Source organism: Neomonachus schauinslandi, chromosome 3 (assembly GCF_002201575.2).
Source record: "Neomonachus schauinslandi chromosome 3, ASM220157v2, whole genome shotgun sequence".
In the NCBI taxonomy this organism is placed as follows: Eukaryota; Metazoa; Chordata; class Mammalia; order Carnivora; family Phocidae; genus Neomonachus; species Neomonachus schauinslandi.
The window spans coordinates 104,433,274-104,442,004 of NC_058405.1; the positions used below are offsets into that span (position 1 = coordinate 104,433,274).

The following is an 8,731-nucleotide window of genomic DNA, read 5'->3' on the forward strand; positions in this document are numbered from 1 at the left end:
CTTTCTTTCTTTCTTTCTTTCTTTCTTTCTTTCTTTCTTTCTTTCTTCCTTTCTTTCTTCCTTCCTTCCTTCCTTCCTTCTTTCCTGCCTATCTGATTGATTCTGGACTGGTATAAGTTATAATTTCTCACTCTAATAGTGATAGAGAAACATTGAATGACCTGTCAAAAATAGCATTCATAAAAGAGCAAAAATAGAAGAAACGGGAAACATAGATTACCTACAAGTTGAATCATGAGCCTGTAACCATTTCTTTCTGTCCAGTGACATGTTCAATGAATAGACCTCCTGTTCATGCCCAACATTACATATATGTGTGAGTGAGAAAACAGCTTAGCACTGCTGAAAGAGGAAACATACTCCATTTGTGACCAAGAGGCAGGAAGAGCTTCTTGGCTTATTGTCACAGCTTGACTCAGAGCATTGAGTTGGGGTCCAGAACTATGAGTGTCTCTTTCCAGCTGGCTTAAAGTTTGAAAGTGCATCAGCTTGGTGTGGGATGATCCAACCATGCTAATGCCTTGCCATTGGGACAGTAAACCAGGACACTAGAATCTGGGTACTCTGAGATGATATTGAGAGAAAGGTCAGCCATCTGGCTGCTACATCAGGTTTTACTAGTTTTAATTGACCCTTCTTTCTCTCCTATCTGTTTTTCTATTCATAAGCCCATAACTGACGTTTCAACTGGTATTATGCAGACTAAATGTTTGAGAACTCATTGTCCCAAGAGCTGGACTGGGGACTGACAAATGCTTAGTTCTTTTAGAGGAATATTTTGTTTCTATTTAACACATCTATTATAGTCAATATTCCTCACATATCTGAATAGTAGAGAAAACAGATTTTATTTCATCTAAAAGATTAATAGGGATGGTATAAAAAAAAAAAACCCTAGGCTTATTAGAAGAACTAGTTCTAATATTTCCCTGAAAATCTTTAATTCTCAGACTTATCAGCTATGAAATAGAATAAGAAAGGGCTATATCTAGAATTGTTAGATTGTACAGATAAATGGTTTAGGTTCATATCTGACTCATGGTAAATGCAGAATAAATAATAGCTGTTATTTTATGGGCATAGCATTTTTACTGAGTGATGTTCAGATATGGGAAGACAATGATAACCTTTACTCAACAGTTTTTTGACTTGAGGTATGGGAAACCTACCAATCGGTAGTCAAATTAAGCCCACAAATCCTCAACCAACTTCTAAACTCTAAATCCAGCCATGTGGGTGAAAGTAAGGAGGTCATCATATTAAACAAAGAAATCTAGGAGAAGAGTGGCTTATTAACATCTCTTTACTTCCCTCACCACCAAATCAAAGAACAGATATAATCTAAAGACTGATAGAGACTACTGATATCTCAACCATCGCTGTAATCATTGTGTAATAACTGTACTGAAACACATTATCTCCTTTATAATGTGCAGTAATAAACTCTATTAAGCAATGATCTGGGTCCTTATATACTTAAACCCGTTGAAGCAATTTGTTTTTATCTGGAAAGGTTAGTAGTTTGTCTTTTATTCTATACAAGTGCGTGTATTTCCCTACATTTTGTCATGGCAATTTTCATTACACTGAATGCATTACACAGATACCTTACACCGATAACAGGATGAGCATGGCTGAGAAGGAAACAAGTGAAAGAACAGGCTTCTAGCCTTTGTAATCATGTACAGGGCTGTGGATGAACTCATGGACCACTAACTTAACTAAAGCCACTGGTGGGACAACCATCAGTGGAGTCCTTAGAGATCAATGAATGGGGTTATTTGGAGTCAAAGATAATCTTAGGTTGCTCCACCGAACAACAAGGAATAATAAAAAAATGACTACTTCAACTACTTGAAAAGGATCATGGGTTGCTCTATTCTCACCTGTAGCAATAAGTAATAGAATCTGTCAGAAGTTTGTTGCAGAGATTATTCCATGGCCAGAAAGGCTGCTATCCTACTAGCACAGATTTAGAAACAGTTAGCCTTTCTTTTGGGTCCTTAATAGGACCATTAGTTAATAATGCAATAGCTGATATAGATTTACGTCCTGGAATGGAATAACTCAACACACTGTTGGGTTTCTGGAGTAAAGCACTGCTGCAACCTACTGTACTGTATCTTTCAAGAGGAAAGTAATAGCCTCTCACTGGGCTCTGATAAGGTGTGATAGACTGACTATGTCATTGTAGAGACTTAGAATCAGAGCTGGAAACAGCCAACCACCTATTGGATCTAATGCCCTTTCATGTGCATATCATCTATGCCTATGTCTTCTGCACTACAACCGGAGTTGAGTATAGTGGCTGAGATCATAGGGATCACATAGTCTAAAATATTTACTATCTTACTCATCATAGAAAATGGTTGCTAACTCCTTGTCTGAATGATGCAAGGCCCTCATCACAGGTTCTGAGAAGGATCCATGGAGACTCTATTTTGTCTATCAGAAATGCCACCAAAATGAGAAGATGTAGAAGAGATAGAGTATGGGCATGGGTCAGGCACCACGGGAAGCCTTGAAGGAAGTCATTCTTTCACCATTTGTGCAGTATGCCCCAGTTTTCAATTCTTGTTTTGAATGTCCTATACTACTTGTTTTTGTTTCTGTTTTTGATAGAATAATGATCTTTCTGTAGCCAATGTTCTCTACTTATCAAAATACTTATATTAATTAAGATGTGTAAACATTTGTGTAATGGGATTATTGCATATTTATATTGTAAAATCAATTCATAACACATATTGGCTAAGTCTAATTATTATCAAAGAATACTACATAATTAAATGAAACTGTAGTTTTAAGAACTATAGAAGCTTTCTAAAAATTGAATAATGAGGGGAACTAAAATTAAGAGCCTGGGAAATGTTGAGTTCTTGGTGGAAAAAGTAAGTTAACACTCTGATATATTTAATTACCAAGTATTTCAAGCATTAATAAAAAGAGAAGAGCCAAGCAGTGTTCATATACACTTGTACATCATGTCCTAAGGTTTATTTTTTAATTTTTTAAAAAATTGTTTTAAAAGATTTTATTTATCTGAGAGAGAGAGAGAGAGTACAAGAAGGGGCAGGCAAAGGGAGAGAGTGGAGAGGGACAAGCAGACTTCCCGCTGAGCAGGGAGCCTGATGAGGGGCTCAATCACAGGACATCAGGATCATGACCTGAGCCAAGGGCAGCCTCTTAACCAAATGAGAAACCCAGGTGCCGCAAGGTCTATTTATTTTTAATAAAATATTCCAGTTTAAGATGAATTCCCATGCATGATTTTATACTTTTATAATAAATGAACATATTCACTAATTATATATAGTATCATTTTCAAGTTTTAAATTTATGTAAATGGTATCTTGTTTTATGTATCTTTCTTTAAAAATGTTTTAAATGTGATTTTTTGAAATACATTCACATTGATAAATATTGTTCGAGTTGATTCATTTTATCTGTTGTATGATCTATTGTCATATGACTGATATTAATATTAGCTCATAATTATTATAAGCTCACTATGTATCTGATTATATCTGAATTCTATCTATATAAATCATTTATTTTTTATTTATTTTATTTTTTTAAAGATTTTATTTATTTATTTGACAGAGAAGGACACAGCGAGAGAGGGAACACAAGCAGGGGCGAGTGGGAGAGGGAGAAGCAGACTCCCCGCCGAGCGGGGAGCCCGATGCGGGACTTGATCCAGGGACTCCAGGATCATGACCTGAGCCGAAGGCAGTCGCTTAACCAACTGAGCCACCCAGGCGCCCTATAAATCATTTATTTTTATACACAAAAAACATGAAGCTGACACAATTTTTACCTCCGTTTTACAAATGAAGAAACTGAAGCATAGAGCTACATTTGCCCAAAGTTGATAGAGCTGGATTTCACACACTGGCAGAGTAACTCCAAAAAATCATTGTAGATCACTATGCCAAAACTGCCTGCTGGCTTAAGCACAATTTAAATATTTGTTCTGCTGTTAGTGGAAATTTAGGTTGATTATGATATTTGTTATTACAGACAGTATTATAACAGACATTTTGGGGCAGTTCTTATGTTACAGTGAAAATTTCTCTATGTATATTGTTGTGAAATTGCTGAGCTATAAGATATATGCATCTTCAATTTCATTAGATATCAACAAATGTGCTCTCCAAAGTAGTTGTGTGCATTTAAAATCTCACCAATATATAAGCAAATATATTTGATATCTGTAGATTTAAATATTTTCTTACCAAATCTGAAGATTTGAAAGTGACTTCTGGCTTTAAAAATAGTTATTTCTTTAATTACTAGTGGGTTTCAGCCATTCTTTTTATGTATTGATAATTCATATTTCAGCTTCTAAGAATTGTTTGGTCTCTTCATTTGCCTATGTTCCTCTTACTTTTTCTTACCCTTACTAAATTGTGGGGCCTTAAAAATACATTATAAACACTACTTTTTAATTTGGTAAGTTATAAATAGTTTCTCTAATTCTGTTATTTTCTTTTAGTTTTATTATGTGTTTAGTTCAACAGAAGTTTTCAATTTTAATATAGTCAAATTTGTCTATTTCTTATGGCTATTTCTTTGTCTCTCATGTAAAACAATTAGTTCCTCCTTCATATCATAAGATATTTTTTTGCATTTTTTCCAAAATTTTAAAGTAGTATTTTTCATATTTAGATTTTCATCTTCCTGTATTTGATTTTTTTTTCAATTTTAATCAGAAGTAACTGACATGCATCACTATACAAGTTTAAGGCACATTTCACTATTGTGAAATGATTACAATAGGTTCAGCTAACATCCATCTTCTCATCTAGTTACAATAAAGAAGAAATGAAAAAGGAAAAAAATATCCTTGCTACCTTAGGATTTACTCTCTTACAGTTTCCCTATGTATCATACAGCAGCATTAGCAATAGTCATCATGGTGTACGTTCATTCCTAGACTTTTTTGTTGCATAACTGGAAGTTTGTACTTTTGGACCACCTTCCTCCAATTCCCCCTCCCACCACCCCCTTGTCATCTGCTAACTTTGGGCTCAGTTTGCTCTTTTTCTATTTCCTTAAGACATAAAGTTAAGTTGTATTTGGGATCTTTCTTGCTTCTTAATGTAGGTGTTTATTGCTATGAATTTCTCTCTTAAAACTGCTTTTGCTGTATCCCATAAGTTCTGGTATGTTGTTTTTCCATTTTTGTTTGTCTCAAAAAAAATTTTTTTTACTTGCCCTGTAATTTCTACTTTGATCCATTAGTTGTTCAGGGGAGGGGTGTTTAATTTCCGTGTGTTCATGACTTTTTGAGTTTTCCTCTTTTATTGATTTCTAGATTTGTACCATTGTTGTCAGAGATGATACTTGGAACAATTTCAATTTTGAATTTGCTAAGACATGTTTTATGGCCTACCATGGTCTAGCCTAGAAAATGTTCCAGGGGCACCCAATAAGAATGTGTGTTCTGCTGTTGCTGGTTAGAATGCTCTGTATATGCTTGTTATGTCCCTTTGATCTATAGTGTTGTTCAAATCCACAATTTCCTTATTTTTTTTCACTGACTGGGTGGTCTATCCATTGTTATGAGTGGGGGGTACTAAAATTCCCAACTATAATTGTATTTTTGTTTATTTCTTCTTTTAGCTCTGTTAATTTTGCTTTGTGTATTTAGGTGTTCTAATATTGACACAAAAATATTTAAAATTGTTATAACTTCTTGATGTCTTGACACCTCTATCATTATATTTTGGATTTCTTTGTCTCTCTTTCCCATTTTTAAAGTCTATCTGATATAAATATAACCTCTGCTTGGGCCCCACAGATTCCCCTATACTGCCTGTGGTGAAAGATCAGAGTAGGGACCCCACAAAGAGACCCCCAGCCTGGGGGAGGCTGGTTGTTCCCCCTGGGTTGTCATTTCCCACTGGAAGAACTAAAGGCTCAGGGGAGTTCTCTCTGCATGGTCTGAATTGCCTGGGGGAAGGACAATGTGGTTAAAGTGTAGCCTCTTCTCGTACCCCTCTAATGCAATCTGTCTTGGTCTCTGAGACGTACGGGTGCATCAGCTTCACCTCTGTGTTCTAAGATTCTTTCAGTGGCATCTTGTTTGTCAGTAGATGTTAACTGCTCTTGTGAGAGAGATCAAAGTCAGGAATAGCCAAGATGTGTTCATCTTGGTGATGTCACTTGTATTTGATTTTTGAGTATGGCATGAATTATGGCTCCATTTCTTTTCTAAAACTATATGTAATGAAATCACTGATCCTGTAACTCTAAATGATGAATATTTCCACTTTATTGTTTATTAAGATATGATAGATTGATAGGTTTATTTTTAAGTTTTTAATTCATTCTATTTCCCTCTTTTTTTTATATTAATGTTTTATTGAAAAGGGTACATGAAAACCACCTATGTACACATAACAAGCAAACCTCCTCACACCTTTTGTCTTATAAAAGCTTGACTTCTTTGGAGTAACTAACTTCTTGCACATTCCAGCAACAGTGTCCCAGTTAACTTGGTTCCCTTTTCTCCAGGTTCAAAGTAAAATCAAATTCCTCTAGGGTCAGGGGTTAAATTGAGAGTCTCTGGCAAGTGAAGAGAGCCATATATATATTTCTTTAATGTTTCAGGTTTTATTTAAATTAAAGTTGTTAACGTAGTGTAATATTAGTTTCAGGAATAGAATTTAGTGATTCATCATTCATTAGTTTACATACAACACCCAGTGTTCATCACAAGTACCCTCCTTAATCACCCATTTAGACCATCCTGCCCCCTTCTCTCCAGCAACTCTCAGTTTGTTCTCTATAGTTAAGAGTCTCTTTTATGGTCTGCCTCTCTAAGAGATCCATATATTTAAGGGCTGGTGATGGGTTTTGAGCTCAGCCAGGGTAATGAAATGCTTCATCATTGGAACGAACTGCACATCCACCATGGGCCATTTAGGGTTGTCTTCTTTGCTGGATGGGTCATAATGGGGATTGTTTTTCTCAAACTTAGTGTGGTCTGGGTAAGCCTCCTTCACAAGCTTCATGAGTTCTGTGAAGCCTGGCTCTGTGCAGTTGCCATGGTAGAAGAAAGCTTCTTCCTCCAGCTTCATGGTTGGGAGGGAATTCTGGGTCTGTCCTGGGAGTTTCAAATACCATCCCATCATGCTGTCTACTTGGGCTGTGCTTTAAGATCCTCAGAACTGAACTTCACATCTACACCTTTCTCTAGTCTGCTTATTGTCTCTAACTTTCATCAGCCAGTAACTGTTTAGATTCTTCCCACATTTTTTAGAGGCTGGTCCTCTTAGGGCTGGAGTTATCCACTTAAGCTGATGTCCCTGCTGGGTTCTTAGTGTTGATACAGTTTTCTGCTGTCCCTTTATTGTTGGCCCAGCAGGCTCAGCAGCCCCAACCAGCCTCTTCTGGGGCTTCAGCATGGTCTCCCTGCAGGGGTGTTCTCTAGCAGCCCTGACCCTACCACCTGGCAGATCTATTACTTTCCTTATCTTTTTTATTATAGCTTTATAATTAGACTTGATATTTGGTAGGACAAATCTCGTTTCTCATGAATGTCTTGGATATTTTAAGATCTAATATTTCATAAATATTTTTAAAAATCTTTTTAAGTTATCAACTGGAATCTTATTGAATTCATAAAGTAATCATTATTTTTTGTAGAGTAATTACTTATATGGATTATTGTTATCCAAAATTATTACATACTACTAAATTTAGTTATTCTTTTATGATTTACATAGTTTTACTCTTTTTTTTCTTAAGTTCTTGCAGGACTTTGTTGTTATTACATTAATACCTAGCAACATATAAGGTTTGTTGTTATTGTAAATGGTATTTAAAAAAATCTGGTATTTACTAATGTGGAGGCAATAAATGTGTATCACTCAGATACACCTTCAAGAATGAACCTGTTGCATAGAATTCAGTCAGATAACAGCCTTGAGTTGCCGTACCGCTGGGATCCATTACAGTATTTGAATCAAATACACACTTTCCCTAGGCGGTTCCCAGCCAATGACTGAGCATGATAGGCATATTCAGGCCTCCTGCTGATTGCTCCATACAATACTCTTCTATAGGCAATTTTTGCCCTACAGCTCTCTGCTGGGCTGCCTACGGCTTTTTTAGAGCTGCATTGCTCTTTTGCAGTTCTTCCTATTTCTTTAAATTTTTGAAGAAGCAACATATTTCATAAAGATAGGGCTTAATTTAAAATATTAACATACATTTATAATCTGAAAAGCTCTCATTTATAATCTGAAATTTACATTTATAATCTGAAAAGCTCTCCGCTTTGTTGTCATCATTCTATCAACAGAATTCATAATATGATGTGACTTTCCATGTCACAGGATTCAATTTATCAGGCTGAGGGAATGAAGTTTTCATGAACCATTGTCAAAAAGCATCTGACTACATCTCTGTACCGAGCCCAACTTGCCTTTCCCAACCCAGAACACATTTTTATTTTCAACTGGAAAAAATGTGATCTGCCAAAGAATTTGAGTTCACATTGTTACTGAAATATAGGAAACATAGAAAATACATGAGAGATCATTAAAATTCACTCATAAATTTTCATATTGTCAAATATAGAGAAAAATGGTACAGGTTAATTAAGCCAAGGGATACAAATGCTGCACCAAAAATTCAGTTTACACCCAGGTTATTGGTTACATTTGTTACCACATATGGCTTTAAATATTTCAAGACATTGGGTTTGGTGTTTACACCC

General features: G+C 35.7%; 1 pseudogene; it reads right to left on the minus strand.

Moving 5' to 3' along the window:
- Positions 1 to 6,498: 6,498 nt before the first annotated feature.
- LOC110585699 lies at positions 6,499 to 7,415 on the minus strand (annotated as a pseudogene).
- Positions 7,416 to 8,731: the final 1,316 nt, after the last annotated feature.